Raw genomic sequence first — 20,896 nt, forward strand, 5'->3', positions numbered from 1 at the left:
CAGTCGGTTAAGCGTCCGACTTCAGCCAGGTCACGATCTCGCGGTCCGTGAGTTCGAGCCCCGCGTCGGGCTCTGGGCTGATGGCTCGGAGCCTGGAGCCTGTTTCCGATTCTGTGTCTCCCTCTCTCTCTGCCCCTCCCCCGTTCATGCTCTGTCTCTCTCTGTCCCAAAAATAAATAAAAAAACGTTGAAAAAAAAAATTTAAAATTTAAAAAAAAATAAACAGTGTGACTGAATTAGAAAAAAGATTAGGAGAGCAGTAAGTGAGATAAGGTTAGAGATGTAGAAGCCTGGGCAGTGTGAACCACTGGAGAAATTGGGTTTTTGCTCAGAGTCCAGCAGACACTGCGTGTGAGGAGAGGCGAAACGTGCTTTGACATTCATTTTAAAAATATTATGTGGTGATCATGTATATAAGAGACTACAGAAGATTAAGAGTCGAAGCAGGAGACCCACTAACTGAATAAACTGTAATGGCGCTCACGCTAAGGAGGTAAGGGTGGAAAGTGGAGGAAGAACTCAAACTTTTGATTTGTTTTAAGGTAGACCTGATAGGATTTATGGATGGATTCAATGTCGAATGAGAGAGAAAGAGCAAGTACAAAAATGACTTCAAAGTTTTGTCCCAGGAAACTAGAGTGGTAGAGTTACTATTAAGTGAAACACAACAATTATGCGGGAAATAGGCTTGGGGAGAGAATATCAAAAGTCCAGTTCCGAGAATGGGAAACATGAGGAGCCTGGGAGACTTTTTGTTGTTGTTTTTCTTTTTAACATTTACTCATTTTTTGAGAGACAGAGAGATCAGCGTGAGTGGGGGAGGGGCAGAGAGAGGGAGACAGAATCCCAAACAGGCAACAGGCCCCAGGCTCTGAGCTGTCAGCACAGAGCCTGATGCAGGGCTCAAAGCCATGAACCGTGCAAGGTCATGACGAAGCCAAAGTCAGCAGCTCAACTGACTGAGCCAACATCTGCCGGATCCTGGGAGACTTTTAAGTGGAAATTTTAATTCAGCTTCTGGGTTGAAGGGTCCAGGGCTAAAGGCAGTAGTTATGGCTAGTAATCAATATTTTTTTTCTTGGTTCATAGACAGCAGATCTACATCTTTACACACAAATATACAGACATCTATGCAATATGATAAATAACACGATAGCTATTCTTAATCTAACCTTGCTTCATCTTCCTATAATTTTAATTTACAGAACTAGAAAACTTTAGCAACCATAATAATTAGCTGGTTAATGAAGAAATTAAGAAAAACAGATGACAGCCCACTTCATTAAAATTGTATGATGTGGGTGTGGGGGGGAGGTAATTTCATAAGTAAAAACTATTTGTAATAATAATGATTTAAAAAAAAAACTGTAGAAACGAAACTCTTCTGAAAATTTAGTTTATACTCCAACAGACTTTTTATTTCTCCAGATAAAACTGCCTAAATTTCTGTCACCTCTTTAAAAATTTGTTTTATCTATAACAAGTGTTGGGAAAAATGTGGAGGTAAAGGAACCTTCGTGCACTCTAGTGGGAATGTAAATTGGTGAAGTCACTGTGAAAAACAGTGTGGAAGTTCCTCAGAAATATAAAAATAGACAAATTAGTAATTTTACTACTAGGTATTTACCCAAAGAAAACAAAAACACTAATTCAAAAAAAAAATATATATATATATGCACTTCTATGTTTATTAAAGCATTATTTACAATAGCCAAGATATGGAAACAACCTAAATGTCTCTCAATAGATAAATGACTAAGATGTGGTGTGTGTGTGTGAATATTACAGGCGATAAAAAAATTATGAGACCTTGCCATGTGCAACAACATGGATGGACGTAGAGAATATTATGCTAAGACAGATATCCCACAAAGAAAGACAAATACCATATGATTTCACTTATATGTAGAATCTAAAACAAACAGTCTCTTAAATACAGAGGAAAGACTGGTGGTTGCCAGAGGAAAGGTGGGTGAGGGGATGGGTGGAATAAAGGAGATTAAGAGGTATAATCTTCGAATTATAAAATAACTAAGTCACAGAGATGAAAAGGGTAGCATAGAGAATATAGTAAACAATATTGTAATAACCTTGTAATAACCTTTGTAATGACAAATGGTGACTACACTTACCATGGTCAGCACCTGAGTAATGTGCACAATTGTTAAGTCAATGTTCTACACCTGAAAGTATTATAACATTGTATATTAATTATACTTCAATTAAAAAACTAAATCTATTTGTTATTGCCACTAACATTTTCTGGATTTCTTTTCATTTTCTCTACATTCTTTCAATAGATGATAAATAAACTTGAGCATATGTAATGGAGTGAGTCCACTGAAATTAGTCATTGTATATCAACCACCTACTACAATTCAGGTATGATGTTGACTTCTAGAAAAGTTACCTCTCTTATTCATTTCTATATTTAATCTCAAATTTAGTTTAAACTTGGTAACTCCTTGTTAATTTATGAAAAATCAACAATTTTTTTTGGTGTTTAAACTATTTTTTTTACTTTTTAAATTAAATTTTTGTTTCAAGTTTTATTTAAATTCTAGTTAGTTAACATATAGTGTAATATTGGTTTCAGCAGAATTTAGTGATTCATCACTTACATATGACACCCAGTGCTTATCATAACAAATGCCCTCCTTAGTACCCATCACCCATCTAGCCCTTCTCCCACCCACCTCACATCCAGCAACCCTCAGTTTTTTCTTTATTAAGAATCTGTTTCTTCTTTTGCCTCTTTCTCTCTCTTTTTTTCTTCCTCCCCCTATGTTCATCTGTTTTGTTTCTTAAATTCCACATATGAGAAAAGTCACAGGTCTTTCTCTGGCTGACTTATTTCACTTACACTCTCATTCAATCTACATCATTGCTAATGGCAAGATTTCATTCTTTTTGATGGCTAAGTAATATTCCATTATATATGTACATATATACATACATACATATATACATACATACTACCTCTTCTTTATCCATTCATCCATTAATGGATATTTGGGCTCTTTATATAATTTGGCTATTGTTAATAATGCTATCATAACCATTAGGGTGCATGTGCCCCTTCACATCAGTATTTTTTGTCCTTTGGATAAGTACTTAGTAGTGCAACTGCTGAACTGGAGGATAGTCCTATTTTTAACTTTTTAAGGAACCTCCATACTGTTTTCCAGAGTGGCTGCACCAGTTTGCATTCCAACCAATAGTGTGCGATAGTTCCCCTTTCTTCACATCCTCATCAACATCTGTTGTTTCCTGTGTTGGTTAATTTTAGCCATTTGATAGGTGTGAGGTGATATCTCATCATAGTTTTGATTTGTATTTCCCAGATGATGAGTGAAATTGAGCATCTTTTCATGTGTCTATTAGTCATCTATAGTCTTTTTTAGAAAAATGTTTATTCATGCCTTCTGCCCATTTATTTTTTTTTGTTTTAAGTGGGCTCCTTGTGGGCTTGAACTCATGACCCTGACATCAAGACCTGTGCTGAGATCAAGAGTCGGATGCTTACCCGACTGAGCCACCCAGGCACCCCATCTCCTGCCCAATTTTTAACTGGATTATTTATTTCATGGGTGTGGGTGTTGAGTTTGGTAATTTTTTTTATGTTTTGGATATTAACCCTTTGTCAGATTTGTCATTTGCAAATATCTTCTACCATTTCTTTGATTGCCTTTTAGTTTTGTTGATTGTTTCTTTCACTGTGCAGAGGTTTTTATCTTGATAAGTTTCCATACCACATTTTTGCTTGTATTTCCCTTGCCTCTGGAGACATGTCTAGTTAAGAAGTTGCTATGGCTGATGTTAAAGAGGTTGCTGCCTGTGTTCTCTAGGATTTTGATAGCTTCCTCTCTTACATTTAGGTCTATCATCCATTTTTAATTTATTTTTGTGTATGCTCTAAGAAAGCGGTTCAGTTTCATTCTGGTAAAACATCAGCAATTTTAATTAGTGATTATATATTCCTAAATACTTATAAATGTAGACAATCCTAATATATGTTTCTCGTATTCTAGAAATATACACATATATATCTGTATGTATCACATGTACAAGCATCTATGCGCATAAATATTTTCACAGGCTTGGCTAAAGGGGTAACAAATGAAGAATTATTTCAGGAATATTGTGGATTTTTAATTTAGAACCACCAGAAACAAACTTTTCATAATGTTCAATCCTATGGACATTGACATATTATTGAAATCAGAAAAAGTCGTGAGAAATTGCAATTTATTCTTATATATATCTAGACAAACAGTATAATTTATTTTCTTAAACTATATGTAATCTTTTGTTATAAAATTCATCTATATAAATACCAATTTAGCAAATAAAATGTAACACTTTTACTAAGGACATACTCATGTAAACTTCAAAACAAGGGAAAGTCCTTCTTAGCCTCACTAGGTTAAAACTAGTTGACTTCTTTTACTATTCTCCATTAAGTTCTCTGACATAATTCTGTTAATTGCTATAATATATGTTTCTTCCCACACTACTCTGAGCACAGGGTAATAGACTGAATGACAAGAGTGATATTTTATTCACTCTGTTATTTCCTACTCTTACCGCTGGACAATGAGTGTTTGGCTCTTGATAAGTTCTTAAATGAATGAAAGAAGTAAGTACTTAATATATTTGTTTATTTACAGTTTTATTTTTTTCAATCATTTAAAAAATATCTCTGCTAGTATACATAGTTTTTCAGTTCCTTTGTTCTTAGTAATATTTACTTTAAAACCTGGTTTTTTCAGGGCACCTGTATGGCTCAATCAGTTAAGCATCAGACTCTTGATTTTGGCCCAGGTGATGATCTCACGATTCGTGAGACCCAGCCCAGCCCAGCATCTGACTGTGCTGAAAGTGCAGAGCCTGCTTGGGATTCTTTCTGTCTCCCTCTCTCTACTCCTCCCCCACTGACAGTCTTTCTCAAAATAAATAAATAAACTAAAAATAAAATAAAATATAAATTAAAATAAAATCTAGCTTTCTCTGGGTAGCATAAATATATTCTTTATCATTATTTTGGAGCAAAAATAGTTGAAAATAAATACATATTTTCTTCAGGTTGAGATGTATCTAAATTTTTTCTCTCCCTTTTTGCTATTTTTTTTATTTTTTATCTTTTATTTTTTCTAGCTTTGAAAAATAACTGACAAATAAAAATGGTATGTATTTAAGGTGTACTACATGATGATTTATGTATACATTATAAAATGATTACCATAATCAAGCTAATTAACACATCCATCATCTTAAATAGCTGCCTTTTTTGTGTGTGGTCAGAATACTTAAGATCTACTCTTTTAACAAATTTCAAGTATATAATATTATTGACTATAGTCATCATGCTGTACATTAGATTCTCAGAATTTATCTTATAACTGAAAGCTTGTACCCTTTGACCAACATCTCCCTATTTCCCATTAATGACAGCATGAATAAACCTGGAGCTATACCTAATATTTTTCTTCCTTCCTTCATTCCTTCCTTCCTTCCTTCCTTCCTTTCTTCCTTCCTTCCTGCCTCCCCTCTCCCTCCCTCCCTTTTTCTTCCTTCCTTCCTTCCTTCCTTCCTTCCTTTTTCTTTTTCTTTCTTTCTTTCTTTCTTTTCTTTTTTTCTTTCTTTCTCTTTCTTTCTTTCTCTTTCTTTCCCTCTTTCTTTCTTTCTTTCTTTCTTTCTTTCTTTCTTTCTTTCTTTCTTTTTCATTTATTTTATTTTAATTCCAGTATAGTTAACATATAGTTATATTCATTTCATGCATATAATATAGTGACTAAACAACTCCATACATTGCTCAGTGCTCATTCTGGTAAGTGTTCTCTTAATTTCCTTCACCTATTCACTCATTGCCCCACTTACTTCCACTCCACTAACCATCTGTTTGTTCTCTATAAGAGTCTGTTTTTGGTTTGTCTCTCTTTTTTTCTCCTTTGTTCATTTGTTTCTTAAATTCCACATATGTGTGAAATTGTATGGTTTTGTATTTCTCTGACTGGCTTATTTTACTTGGCTTTATACTTCCCAGATCCATCCATGCTGTCCAATGGCAAGATTTCATTCCTTTTTATGGATGAAAAATATTTGGGATATTAGGAAATTTCCATTTCCCTGATGATGAGTGATGTTGAGTATCTTTTTATGTGTCTGTTGGTCATATGTACATCTTTGGAGAAATGTCTGCTCATATCTTCTACCCATTTTAATTGGATTACTTTTTGGTTTTGAGTCGTATAAGTTCTTTATATATTTTGGATGCTAACCCATTATCATATATGTAACTTGCAAATACCTTCTTTAACTTTAAAAGAACAATCATTTTTCTATTTCCTAAGCTACTCAATCCACAGAAAAAAGTAGAAGAGATTTCAATTTGTTTTATGAAACTAATAAAAGAGTTTACTATTAGCAATAGATAAAAACAAACTCTGAGAGGAAAAATAGGTTCAGAATTCTATATAAAATTCCAATATTAATGATCAGAATCCGGAAGTGTAAAAAAAATCAAATACAGTTCAACATATGCATAGAAGTGTTATTTAAGGGCAAAAATAGTAAATATAATTTGCTTTGTCACCATTTAGGTGACAGAAAAATATGATTCAATTTATAGTTAATAAAGAATTATTCAGGTGCTTGCCTGGCTCAGTTGGTTAAGCGTCCAATTCTTGATTTTGGCTCAGGTCATCATTTCCTGGTTTGTGAGATCTGTGTGGGGCTCTGTGCCTACAGTGCAGACCTTGCTTAGGATTCTCTCTCTCCTCTCTCTCTCTGCCCTTCCCTCACTCTTGCATGCTGTTTCTCTCTCTCTCAAATTAAATAAACTCTTAAAGAAATTTTAATATGGGGCCCCTGGCTGGCTCAGTCGATTGAGCATACGACTTCAGTTCAGGTCATGATTTCACGGTTTGTGGGTTCAAGCCCCACGTGGGGCTCTGTGCTTATAGCTCAGAGCCTGGAGCCTGTTTTGGATTCTATGTCTCCCTCTCTCTCTGCCCTCGCCTGACTTTTGCTCTGTCTGTCTGTCTCTCTCTCCAAGATAGATAAAAACATTTAAAAAAATAAAAAAATTAAAAAGTTTTAATATTTAACACAACACAGGCATTTTTCTCTTACCAAATAATGCAGAATAACATAAATGTGAAATATATCTTTAACATATAAAGACCATTTGTGAAGACATAAAATAAAATAGCTGCATCATAAATGCAAAAATAATAAAATATTTCAGTTGAAATCATGAAAGAAAGGGACTTGCTTAAGATCTTCATTATTGAACTTTGTCTTGGGGCATCTCAGCAAACATAATTTTTTAAATGGAAATAATACTAATATACAAATTTGGGAAATTTATATGATTAACATGTCTTATTGCTGATAATACAACTTTGCTCTTTGAAAACCCACAAGTAAATATATATATATATATATATATATATATATATATATATATATTTAATAAGTGGATAGTGTAAAGCAGACAAACACATGGGAAATACAGGGAAATTAATAGTCTTTGCTATTAGTGCTACAAAGATATAAAATACAAGTGAAATAAACACAAGACTAGTGAAAGCTTAAATTTTTGTAAGATTTTAATGTAAATCCAATATACCTAATGCAATTTCAAAAGAGTACAATTTTCAGAATCAGATAAAACCATACTTATATATATATATATATAGAAGAATAAGTGCCATTGAAAAGAACAAGAAAATATTTGAAAAATAAGTACTAAGGTGTCCTATCAGATACCAAAACAACAACAAACAATGCTATAAATAAGTCAAGTTGATGTTGAGATCAGAGTAGTGAATATTTTAACAAAACTGAAGAAAGAATTTCCAGATATAATCTTAGGTTGGTAGCTGAAATAGATATAGATCTACCTCTCTACATATATATGCTGTGTGTGTGTGTCTGCATGTGTGTATATATATACTTTTTATATAGAAATGTCTTTCAGCACAATTGGTAAAGTAAATGCTCCTGACAAATATTAGATAGTACTGGAACAACTGACTATCTGTCAGGAAAAAAACAAGCTCTAAATGCCAAGCTTATACATTGTATAAAAAAAAGCCTTCAAATTAAGACATTAAATATGCAAACACAGTTATATATTTTAAGAACATCTAGAATTTTCATGGACAAGGCAAAGGAACTTCTTAATAAGACAACAACACTAATTTTAGAAAATAAATGTGAAAAATGTATTTTTAATTACAATGACAAATTTCTCAGTGGGAAAATAAGTATTATAAACTCAGTCAGTTAATAAATGACTAATTTGGGGGGGGGAGGCTTAAAACAGAAAGAGATGAAGTTACTATCTATACAGATCTCACAACTTAACAAGGAATAAACAACCTAATAGAAAATAGACAAAGGTTATAAATAATTGATTCACACAACTGAAACCCCCAAAATTGCTAGAGTCTAACTTCAAGAAAATAAAGTATGAAAGGTTGTATAAAATAAGGAGAGTTAAGAGAATTGCAGAGTTAAAGCAACTATGTGGCTTTAATGAATAAGTGAGATAAAAGTTATTGTTATTCAGTCCTAGTATTATAAAATTTACAAACAGCATCATGGTAACAAATTTTAGGATTAAAACTGCAAATGTCCTTTAATCCAGGAAATCCACTCCTGGGTATCTTTAGAAATAAAGGATTCATTTCAAGAATACATACCCATTCAATTTGTGGTAGGGAAAAAAAAAAAAGAAAGAAAGAAAAAGGTAACAAAGTGAATACCAAACATTAGAGAGGTAACTGAAAAAAAAAAAAATACAGCATATCCACTCCCAAGAAATATTAGACAGCCCTCAAAAATAATTTTGAGTTTTTCTTATTTATTTGGAATAAGAAGCAGTACTTTTAGTCAGTAGATCAAAGGGGTGAGGAAGTTGAGCAAAAACTGAAAAAAATGCATTTAAAAATAATAAACCTATTTATAATATCATACTAATAGAATGATATAAAACTATGTATACACAAGTGGTTACTAACAGACTTTATTTTTTAGAGCAGTTTTCATTCCCAGAAAAATTGAACAGAAAGTAAAGAAAGTTCCCGTATATCCCCTACATGGTCCCACATACACAGCCTCGCCACAATCAACATCCCTCACCACAGTGGTATATTTGCTACAAATTGATTAACCTACATCAATACGTCATTACCTACAGTTTATAATTTGCATTAGAGTTCGCTTCTGATGTTGTACATTTTATGGAATTTGACATATGGTGACACGTATCTACCATTACAGTATCATGCATAATAGGCATACTGACCTCAAGTCCTCTGTGCTCTGCCTATTCGTCCCTCTCCTGCCTGTTGTGAATTTACAACGTAATTGGGGTGACCATCTGTGTTAGTCCATTGGATTCATACAAAGAGAAAATAAACTTCTCACATCTTTATGAGGGGTAGTTTTGCAGTTTGAGTGAGTTGCCAGCTGAAATTAGGGTCCTACCCTCTCTGAGAAACCACGTGATGGGGTGCTCTCTTCCTTGATTACATTTCAAAGAGACCGTCTCCAGGTCCCTGAAAGAGACATGCCTGAGTTCTAGAGCTGGCGAGAGGCTTACCTAGCTTTCAAAAAGATATACACATGCATTGGAAAGAGATGGAAAAAGAACTTACAAGTTGTCTAAAGTCAATGGTCTAAGAAAGGGAAGAGGGAAGGTATATTCCCTCATTTTCAACAACAAGAATCAGGCTTTTTATTTGTAATTTCTATTTGCCCTTACACTAAAACCTTATGACAGGATTCCAGAATGCTTCCAAGGACTAAAGACCAGTACTTGTCCTTGACCACGATGCTCCACTGAAACATAAAAGCACCATTTCTTCATAGCCATAGATTAATTTATAAAATGTGATTATAGATGCACTTTTTGAGGAATAACATTCAAAATCTGTTATTTGTACATTTTAAATGTGAATATAGATGGTCACTTTGAAAAATAAAATATTCAAAAATATAGGTTATTTACCGTTTCTAAAATAATAAAATGCAGCCATGCAGGAAGATAAAGAATAAAAACACCAGGAAACCTTGCTTGTGTTTCCTTGGAATAGTATGATGATAACTGCATATTTTTTAAAGTTTGTTAGGGAAGATCTTTAAACCAGTGATTATGGGTATATATGTTAGTGTGTGTGTTGGTGGGGTCATGAAAAACATATGAACAGCTATATCAAACTACATTGTACCCTATCCTAAATGATGTTGTCATTCACTTGATGAATTCACATGAACTGAACTGCTATGAGTCTTATAAAGAAGGAAAAATTATTGAAAATATTGATTTAGATATGTAGTATGTCACACAAAAGCAATTATTAGTGTTGGAATAAAAAACCTAGAAGCTTAGGCAGTAAAGCACATCAGAAACACACATACATACCATCTAGCCGAGAAACTTAAGAATTTAGAAGAAATAAAATCCACCAAAAATGAATACAAATTTTAACTTACAGAAACGTGAAACTTCCGAATGTCAAGTAGTGGAAAATGATAAACTGAGAAAATAAAGGCAAGGAATAGACCAGATATTGGATTAAACTTTTAAAGGTGATATTATGGTTGAATCTAAGGCACTTGGCTATTTCTTCGTCCCTTTACTTATATCTTACTCTGGTCTTATTGTACTATCTGTTGCTGCAGTAATATCTGAAACCCAGTACCCTATGAAAGCACCTTATTTAAAGTACTAGCAGCCAGATTTGGGTGAGGTGCTGCTCAGTTGATGAAGTATCAATGTTGAGAAAACTAGTCGATGTCACAATGATACAGCTGTCTTCTCCAAGGGCACAGCTGAGGACGGAAAGAAATTAATGGCTCACATTTGCAGAAAACTTGCTGGATTTACTGTATATCAGTCACTGTGTTCAACACTTTGCCAGGATCTCCTAACAGCTGCCCTGGGAGGCATATGCTATCATCAATTCATCATCAATATATAGATGAAGGAATTGGGGCTCATCCAAGATCATACTGATAACACTTCCCATCCAAGGGAAGGGTCCAATTGATATGGGCTGAGCCTGTGCACTGTGCTGCTCTCAGAGCTGCTGTATGTACTAAATCTCACCACCACTGAATGTATATATATCTTGATAATCGATGAAGCCACCAGTGTCTCTGCTGACACTTAGCTTCAGCCTTCTCTCCTCCTCCCCAGTTGTAGAAGTCTCAATGCTTCGAAACCTTAACACTTTCCTCATCCAGTAGCTTTAATCGTGTCATTAATGGCACATCTCCTTTGGTTTAACTTTTATTTTTAGTGTTTGTCCTTAACACTTAAGCATAATAGAACAAGCTAAGCTAATAACAAACATGACAGACAGCCACCATGTTCTTCTCGAAATTTCCTTCCATTTTCTTCTTTTAAGGAAATCCCTAAGTCCTCTGTGAAGAGAGACTGGAAGAAAACCTTCCCTGGATATGTCTGAATCGTAATGTGAACTCAAGATATATTCAAGCTAGTTGAATTTCTAATGTAATTCTAGTTACAATTTCTAATGTAAACTCCCAAAATATTTTTACTATAATGTTTAATATAGAATTTATACTAGTTATAATTTAATACAGTGTTAAGTAGTTTAATTGGCATTAATTTAGTTTAATACAGGATTTATACTAGCTTATTTAGAAATTATTACTTTTGGGGGGATTTGACTTATTTCCTGATTCTCTTTATCTTTAATCTCTTTTAGTTCATAGCTAAGTAAATCATCTAAATCTCACTCTTGTGCCCAACATTTGAGAAGAATCCACAGGGGATTTAAGAAATGTTTGTTTTGATTATTTTTCTAATACTTAGCTCCATAATTTAGTTTTTCAGGTACAATTGTGAAGGATATACTGCACAATGTTCTCATGGGAAGCTTGAGTAAAGTAAAGTACTGGTAATACAAATACCTTAAGAAGCTAATTGCTCTGCTTAGTAAACTTTTAACAGAACTGCCTCTGATTATAATGTCCCTTTAGAAACCATTTACATTTGTCAATGTTAATTTAAATTGTATTATACCTATAAATTGCCTTTTGATTTTTTTCTAGCTGCTGTTCTTTGTATAACTCTTTGCAGATATGGAACTTGGATTAAAAAAAAAAAAGTTGAACTAGACAAAAAGAGATTTTTTTCTTTACCTAATACTGAAAGAAAGATTATACAAAGAATATAAACTTTTTTTTTTAGAATAAAGAGGACTGATGTATGGAATATCATCTGAGGCTCCTTGAACACCAGATTGACTACTCTGCTATTGATTCCCCTTTTTGAGGTTCATGGAAATGGACTGTATTTCTCTGGGAAAGGACAAGTTGCTTTCTCCAAAGGCAACAGAACTTCCAACTGAGAGTCATTTGTGGAACATGAAAATTTGGCCTAAAATCCTACTTTGTGAAAGGTACCACAGCCTGGAGAGAGAGAAAAAAAATCTCCTTCCTCTTTCTTATGTGGAGAGTTAGTGTGGTCCACATGCTAGGAGATGGTCAGGAAGATCCCAGACACTTCCATGATTGTGATATGAAGAGTAGATAAACTCTCCTTTGTCAGGTGCAAAGACACAAAAAGCCAGGCCAGGAAAGGTTGATAAGTTTTTAACTATGCAGTACCTGTAAGTTATTTTTCATTGTAATTCTTTTCTGCTATTGGCAAGTCTTTAATATTGGCTGCCTAACTGAACTGACTTCATTTTTTAAAAAAGAAAGAGGGATATCCTCTTCTACCTAAATTTGGGGTGAAGTATAAGTGTATAGAAGAGTCCAGTGTTCTGTAAGCACTGTGACTATACTCAGGGTACAGCCACCTGTCAGTCTCACAAAGACCAAGACAAAGGCAGCTGGAGGAGCAAGAACAGGAAATCTGATCTCTTAAAGGACCCACAGGACTTGTTTGGAGCATGAATAAATCAGGATACTGGTCAATTCTCAGAACTAGCTGGCAGGTAATACTAAGGGGGCCTAATTTTCTCAGATGAAAATAAGGCGAGTACAGCAGAACCATGACTTCATGATTTGGAGCATGTTCATCTAAATTTCAATTTAGTAAAGAGGCCCAAATGAAAATTATACGCAATCATGTTCTATAGTAATTTCCTCTAGCTTCACTGTTCTGAAAGGAGGCTAATATAATGAAGTGGTTGAATTGAGGCAGCATGAAGAGATGCTAAAAAATGGGATTGTAATAATGCGCCATCCAATCATTTATAAGGTAGTGTTCCCTATATGTAAAGACCTGGGGAAAAATAATATCAGTCTATTGACTGATAATGAAAGAATATCTATGGTAAAATTTTGTTTGTGGCAAGCAAAAATGTTGAAATTACATAACATGAGTTTTGAAGAGAATAGTTCAGTATCTTTATCAACTTTGTCTGTAATCTATAAACAGCCCAAATAAGAAACATAAAAGAAAAAGGTTACTAAAGGGCAAAGAATGAGAAATCAAAAAAAAAAAAAAAAAAGGACTCTATCAAGTTTGAACGAAATTAAACACCTATTTTAGTGGCTGACCAGAGAGCTCAGATTTTTTTTAGGAACAAAACAAACCTGGAATATGCCCTCAATGAATGCATTGCCATGCTGTTCTTCTTTTTCAGTACTACTCTCTTAAAGAAATCTCTCCTCTCCCATTCCATGTAATTTGAGACAATCAGGCCTTCACACCTTTCTAACCCAGATTCTCAGAAGGGACATGCTTGCTATGTTTTCCATACCTTCTAAGATCACTGATGGGACTTTTTTACCTGAGTACTGGAATTCTGATTTAAAAAAACAAACAACCCCCCCCCCCAAAAAAAAACCATGGAACTTTGAATGGTTGTTTATAAGCAACCCAGTGAAAGTGTTTCAAAAATGTCTTTGACGAGCTCTTGCACTGTCTGAGATATTAGTTACAGATCCACCATAAACATAGATAAAAACATATTCTTTTCAATAGTTGTTGACCTCTTTATTTGGGCTTGTGAAAAGCTATTATATCCTTCTAATAATGGCTTATTGTTTTCTTTTACTAGAATTTCTCATAGGATAGCTCTATTGTTCAAAATCAAATAACCTTATCGAACACAGGACATTATATAACTGTTGCCAGAAACTCAGAAGGACCACCTTAGAACGTTAAATCTTTCATGCATTTCTTATGAATAGTATACTATGGACAATATACTGCTATGTTGATACCCACAAAAATAGAGTTTAAGACCAAATATCAGGTGATAGTTTCTGACATACAAATGATTACGTATATGTGTGTATAGATACACATATGATTATATATTATATATATGATTTTATACACACACAAAAAATCATCTCATTTTCTTTTAAGAATATAGCCATGTGGCAAAGTGCGAATTGGAAAGGAGTTTATAATTGGAGATATTTGCTGGAATCTGAATAATCAGAGTAAGTGGTAAAGACTTATAAAAGCCTTGTTCCATTGCCAGCTTGTTTATCCTAGATGATTCTTTGCAAAGTAGCATATCTCATCTAAATACATTCAAATGAAAAAGATTTATAGCCTACTTTAACAAAATATATTTGACCATGATTTATATTGAGACAGTAATTTATACAGTAAAACATTAATTTATAAAGTAGAGGACTATAAGCAGGGGAATCATATTATGAAAATATTTCATCATTATGTTCTCCAATGCCTGGTCAAAGTATATTATTTTTCCAGATTTAAAGAGGGCAAATCTTTTCTTACATCAAGTTTTCTGAATCTTCCCAGGTTAAGCACCTTTCAAATTTCTAAAGAGCTAATGTAATCATGGAAAAGTAGGATTTTCTTTTTTTTTTTTTTTTTTTATCACCATCACCCATTTTGCCTACCCAACAGAACCCTTCTTTAGCAATCATCAATCTTTTCTCAGTATCTATGAGGGTTTTGTTATGAAGAATCTACGCATAGGTCAGATCATAGGTATTTGTCTTCGTCTGTGTAATTTTCATTGCTTAGCATAATGCCTTCAAGGCCCATTCACGTTGTTGCAAATTCCAAAGGCAAGCTCTCCTGTTTTGCGAGTAAATAATATTCCCGTGTGTGTGTGTGTGTGTGTGTGTGTGTGTGTGATCATATTTTCTCATCCATTCATCCACGAATGGACAGTTAGGCTGCTTCCATGTCTTAACTCTCATAAATAATGCTACAGTGAACATGGAGATACAGATACCATTTTGAGAGAATGTTTTCATTTCCTTCAGGTAAATAGCCAGAGATGAATTTTCTGTATCATATGGTAATTCTATTTCTAATTTTTTGAGGAAACTCTGTACTGTTTTCCATAGTAGCTGCACTATTTTACATTTTCACCAATGCACAGGGTTTCCTTTTCTCCACATGCTCACCAATACTTATCTCTTATATTTTTGACAACAGCCATTCTAACAGGTGTTTGGTGATATCGCACTGTAATTTTGATTTGCATTTCCCAGATGATAAGTGAGGTTGAGCACCTTTGCATGTACTTATTAGTCATCTGTAAGTCTATTTTTGGGAAAATGTCTATTCCGATCCTTTGCCCATTTATTAATCCAATTGCTTGTTTTTGTTTTGTTTTGCTTTGCTTTGCTTTGGTGTTCATTTTGCTATTGAGTTGTATTAGTTGTTTGTGTATTTTATACATTCATCTTTTATCAAATATATGATTTGCAAAAATTACATTTGCAAATGTTTTCAATTTTTTTGGCAAATATTTTCTTCCATTCAGTAGGTTGCCTTTTCATTTTGCTGATGGTTTTCTTCACCGTGAAGAAAAATTTTACCTTGATGTAGTACCACTTGTTCATTTTTGCTCCTGTCACCTTTGTTTGTGGTGTGAAATTAAAAAAAAAAAATCATTGCCAAGGCCAATGTTAAAGAGTTTACCCTCTATGTTTTCTTTTACAGGTTTACAGTGATAGGTCTTACACCCAAGTCTTTAATCGATTTGGGTTTGATTTTGTGTATGTTGTAAGATAATGGCTCAATTTCTTTCTTTTGCATGTAGCTGTCCAATTTCCCAATACCACTTATTGAAGGACTGTCCTTTCCCCATTGTATATTCCTGACACCATTGTGCTAACTTGATTGACTATAAATGTGTGAGTATATTCCTGTTCCACACAGAAGAGTAGAGAGAGAAGGAGACACAGCTTACGAAGCAGGCTCTAGGCTCTGAGCTGTCAGCATAGAGCCTGAGGTAGGGCGTGAACCCACAAGTGGTGAGATCATGACCAGAGCCAAAGTCGGGTGCTTAACCGACTGAGCCACCCAGGCGCCCCTCAGTTTCTTTCTTTTGCTGTTCAATTTTCCCAATACCACTTAATGAAGTGACTATCCTTTCCCCATTGTATATTCTGGGCACCATTGTGGTAACTTAATTGACTATAAATGTGTGAGTATATTCCTGTTCCACACAGAAGAGTAGACATTTTAAACTTCTGTTCCAGGGATTCATCTAGGAGTTTCCTAATTTACTGGCACATTTTGAGAACTTATACTTCATGAGTTATCAGAAGAATCCAAATATTATTTTACATTTTATCATCGGGGTAACACTTTAATCAGTATTCAACCTCTCTTAAATCATATCTTTGTATTAAAAAATATTCAGAGCCAATTTTCACACATGCTACTTAGAAAAAAGTGGAAAGTTAAGTAATACCAGCTGTTTTAGTTTCCTATTGGCTGTCGCAACAAATCAGTACAAATGTAATAAAACACAAATGTATTATTTTACAGTTACGGAGATCAGAAATCCAACATGGGTCTTATGAGCTAAAATCAAGGTGTTTGCAGAATGGTGTTTCTTCTGATAGCTCTGGAGGAGAATCCCTTTCCTTGCCCTTTTCAACTTCCAGAGGTCATGTGCATTCCATGTGTTCAGACCCTTTTATTCATCTTCAAAGTGAATGACTCCTACCTCTACTCTCATCACCTCACCTCCTCTTTCTGACTCAGATATTCTTGCCCACCTTTTACAAGGACATTTGTGGTTATATGGAAGGCCACTGAGATAATCCAGGATTATCACCCCATCTCAAGTTTCTTATTATAATCACATCACTGAGTCCCTTTTATTAAGTAAGTTAATACATCCACAGGTCATGGGGTTTAAGACCAACTCTGGAGAGCCTTTATTCAGTCTACTATACTATGCCCAACCTTAAAAACAATGTAATGTAAAAAGGGATGGGCAAAATCATCAAAGAAAAATGAATTTTAAAATTTCACCATAGTGTCAAAATGCTGTTGACACAATTCCATTTAATTCTTTGTACTTTAAAACTATATAGCAGATCAAATTATACAGGAAAGATTGCCATTAACGACAAAGCAGTTTGTTGGAAATGTCACCAACATGGCCATGGTATGTATCTGAATACCAAAACAACAAGGGACAAAAATAGTTTGAAATAATTGCTTCTTCAGATAAGCAATTTCAGATAGGAGTGGGGCATAAAAATATCAAATAAAACAGGTGTGCTTGACTGGCAATATTGATGAAAGAACAAGTGAAGAAGCAAATTAGTAGGTATATGATGGAATAAAGAAATAATGCAAAAAGACATGCAGAATATTTTATGAAAGAATAATGAATGCAAAAATTATAAAATCTGGAATGTACATATTTTTAAGAGTTGAGAATAATTTAAGGTTTTTCTTTTTTTCTTTTCTTTTTTTTTTGCTTTTACTTTTCAAGACAGGTATATTAAGATAAATTAGATAAGTCCAACTGTTAAGTAATAATTCTAACAGACTGGAAGGAAACTATTTGCAAGCTATATGTCAAAAAAAAAAAAAAAGACTGATATACAAAATATACAAGGAGCTCTTACAACAATAAGAAATCATTCAAAAATTAGACAAAAGACCAGAAGAGATACTTAACTGAAAATATTACAAAGATCAAATAAGTATATAAAATGATGCTCAGCATAGGTTTGCGTTAGGGAAATGCAAATTAAAACAAGAATGAGATACCAACACACATTTATTAGAATGTTGAAATCCAAAAAAACCCTGACATTATCAGTTGTGCATAAGGATTGGAGCAACATGATCTATTCCTCACTGCTGGTGAGAATACAAAATTGTACAGTTAGGCGGATAATTCGACTGATTCTTGCAAAGATAAACATAGTCCTGCCACATGATCCAGCCATTGCACTCCTAAGATTTTACTCAACGGATTTAAAAACTTACGTGCACATAAAAAACTGAACAAGAATATTTATCCTTTAATCATAGTTGCCCCGAACAAAAAGCAATCAAGATGTGCTTTAATAGGTAAATAAAAAACACACTGTGGTGCATCCAAATAATGAAATACTAGTAAGCAGTAAAAAAAAGAGAGGGGTACCATACCAGGTAAATACATGCCTTTAAATAAATCCATTTAAATAAATGGAATAAAATGATAGTGTATGCAGAGAGAAAGATAGAATATTTTAAAATTTGGAATGAACTTATTTTTAAGAATTGGAAATAATCTGTATTTTTGCCTTCAAATATTTAAGAGATGTGTATGTAAATGGGGGTAAAGTCAGCATGAAAAGGCTACCTACTATTTACTTACATTTACATGAAATTATGGTAAAGTCAAAATTATATAAAGATAATAAACAAATCGGTGGTTGACATCAGTTTAGAAAGGAGACGGAGTTTGAGTAGTAGAGCAAACATGGGGGATTACTTAGGGCACGAAAACTATCCTCATTAGACTAAAATGGTGGGTAAATTACACCAAGATTTTGTCAAAGCTCATAGAATTTTACAGCCTAAAGACTGAATCTTCTTTTCTTTCTTTCTTTCTTTCTTTCTTTCTTTCTTTCTTTCTTTCTTTCTTTTTTTTCTTTCCTTTTTTTTTTATGTAGGCCCCACTACCAACAATGGGGCCTGAACCCATGACCCTGAGATTAAGAGTCACATGTTCCACCAACTGAGCCAGTCAGGCTCCCTTATAGCATAAAGAGTGAATCTTAATTTATGTAATTCAATAAATATAATTTAGGAGTTTAGGGGATTCTAGGATAAACTATAGTGGTGAAAATCTAACTAAATTACCTGGGTAATATGTAAATGAGTAAAATTTGTAAGACTCAAAGCAAAAGAAACTGCACATAAAAATTATAATCTAGTTGATAAAAATGTTTCCCATGAAGGTATGGGTTAACAATTCTGAAATCATGATATGAATGAACAATCAGTAAATTGATGGTGGATGAGGGGAACCAGGTTTCTTACGGTTGGAGTATGAGATTACTGACAAAGGGGTTGATGAGAATGATGATTTAGGGTTGGATTCATGAATATGAACTCATGGTAGGTTTAATGTAGATACAGAAATATATTTATAAACGTAATGATTTAGTTATGCTTGTATACACTGGCTGATAAACATATATATTTCCCTGCTTTTAGTTGTGAGAGTCTGGAAGCAACAATACCCTTGTATAGTAGCAAGAAGGACTCTCAGCGCTCAAATACTGGTTTCTAACAGCATACTCCAAGGAACAGAACCCAGGTTCTTTGGGAAATGGCTGTTTCTAGGGCTCATGTAAGGAAAATACAAGATGACCTGGCGCTTGCTGTACTACCAGAAATGAAGGAGCACCCAAAAGAAACCACAACGATAGGAATATGTCAAAAGGACACAAGAGACAACTAAAAAAGTTTACAGTTAAAGTCTGAATGTTTTGAACAAAAAGTAAATTACGTAGTATGTAGTATAATCAAAATTATAAAATATATATGCATATATGAGTCTACATCAATATAATTAAATGATTGAATACATAAATGAGGAAGAATGGACATATCTCCCATGCAGAAGAATTTTTTTAATCAATCAATTAATGAATCTATTTATAAGTTTATTTATTTACTTTTGAGAGTGTGTGTGTGTGCTACTGGGAGAGAGGCAGAGAGAGAGGGGGACAGAGAATCTGAAGCTGATTATGCACTAACAGCCTCAACATGGGGCTCAAACTCAGAAACCGTGAGATCATGACCTGAGCTGAAGGCAGATGTTTAACCAGCTGAGCAATCCAGGGATCCCTTAAACTTGTATATACATAAACCACCCTGTATATGATATTCCCAAGGTGGATGATAATTCCCAACCCATTAAGGGTGGTCTGATTTCTTTCACAGGATACTGTAGGGGAGGGAATAGGGGTAAATTTGCATAAGAGAAATCCATCGAACATTACTTTGACCAAGTAACAGAGGTTAACAACATCAGTGATGTTATGTCTATAGCATAATATAGTGTGAGGAGAATGGCATTTTATGCATGTAGTCTTCCAGCCAAGAACTCTTAAGTCTAGTCTAATAATGAGGCAAATATTGGATGAACACTAATTGAGAGCTGTCATACAAAATATCTAACCAGTATTTCTCAAAATTGTGAAGGTCATGTAAAACAAGTAATGTATGACAAACTGCCACCATTGAGAAATGTCTAAGAAGCATGATGAGTAAATGCCATGGGGTAGTCTACATGGGACCCTGGGCAGAAAGAGGACGTTACATAAAAACTAAGGAAGTCCAAGTGAAACATAGACTTTGGCTAATAACATTGTATCAGTGTGGGTTCATTTGTTGTAATGAATGTATCATACCAATACAACATGCTAACAATAGGTGGACTGGTTTGGGGTATAGGTGAACTCTCTTTAACCATCTTTACAACTGTTCTATAAATCTAAAACTGTTCTAAAATAAAAATTAATTGAAGTAAATCAATTAGTCTGAAAACTACTTGGGCCTCTTGCCAATCCCTTTTTTACTGAGTAAATAGCTTGTGTAGGAAATTTAAATTATTTGATGATAAATGATTCTTTTTATTGTGGTAAATGTATATAA

This window comes from Neofelis nebulosa, chromosome 5 (assembly GCF_028018385.1).
Source record: "Neofelis nebulosa isolate mNeoNeb1 chromosome 5, mNeoNeb1.pri, whole genome shotgun sequence".
Classification (NCBI taxonomy): Eukaryota; Metazoa; Chordata; class Mammalia; order Carnivora; family Felidae; genus Neofelis; species Neofelis nebulosa.